Consider the following 1,232-nt stretch of genomic DNA (forward strand, 5'->3'; position numbering starts at 1 on the left):
CTTTCTTTTTAAAAGAAAATCCTTCCTGTGCTCATGTTTTCAGATCAAGCCTTTCAGGTCGGAGATTATTTAAAATTAAACTGCACTTGCTTGCGTAAATACAGACATAAAAACCAGCGCTCTGCATTTCGTTAGCGTCTCCGAGTTTATTTCAAAGTAAATTATATCTCAAACTTTGTGCATTTGTAATTGGCACCAACTTCTTCGGTTACCAGCTGGGGGTGAAAGATTTCCTCCCCCCCCCCCCCTTGTTTCTTTCTGAAAGCTTCTATGCAGATGGGCTGGCTGCCTTAATGCCTCAGACTACAATTAGTGCTGTTGTATGCCGAATAGAAATGGCCAGCATTAATATTGTATATGGAACAGCTGAAGGGTTGCGAAGAAACCTGCCCACTACAGGCCCCTGGCAGATGGAACAACATGCGCAGGCACAAAAAAAAAAAAAAAAAAAAAAAAAAAAAACTTTTAATAACCCTTTGCTCGCTCTCCGGCGCGCCCCTTCTCCCCGATTTGGGCGGTTCCTTCCCGAAGAGGCAAGGTCTTTGTCTAACCCAAATCTAGAGCTCTTTTCTCCCCGAAGAACAACAATTGGAGCAATCACCATCCTTTGCAAAAGGCACCTCGCATTATCCCCAAACTTTCTCCTTTGTGCCTCGGTTAATGCAGGCACTGAAACACCCAGCTGAACAGGCACGAACTAACTTTATCTTTAATAACACCCCCTCGCCCCTTTATTATCCAACGACGTGCAAGAGGAATAATAATAAAAAAAAGCCATGCAAAACCAAACCACCACCACCACTCCCCCAACAGAATTATGACCAGAAGCGGCAGAAAACAGGATTTTCTCCTCCCCCCCCGCCTCCCCTTCCCTCCTCGGCTTTTGTAATTAGGTGAAACCCGCGGCAGCGGGGACAAAGCCCGGCCGGTGCCTCGGAGCAGCAGCCCCGGGGGCCGCGCACCCCCCCGCACCCGTAGCCCTTGGCAGCTGAGCCGGGAGCAAAGCGGGGCGGGGGTGGAAACGAGCCCAGGACCCCGCTTGCTCAACGCAAACACGGGAAACCTGCGCTCTGAAATACGCTCGGGGAACCGCTTTCCACCACGCCAGTGTGGGGTGGGGGGGAAACACCCTAAAAACAAGGGGAGAGAGTTTGCGGGTGTCCCCCCCCCGTCCAACCGAGCCTCTTTGCCAAGGCGTGGCTTCGGCAGAGGTAAGCTGCTGTACAGAAGAA

The sequence above is a fragment of the Egretta garzetta genome, unplaced genomic scaffold (genome assembly GCF_000687185.1).
Source record: "Egretta garzetta isolate BGI_Z169 unplaced genomic scaffold, ASM68718v1 scaffold84, whole genome shotgun sequence".
NCBI classification, from domain to species: Eukaryota; Metazoa; Chordata; class Aves; order Pelecaniformes; family Ardeidae; genus Egretta; species Egretta garzetta.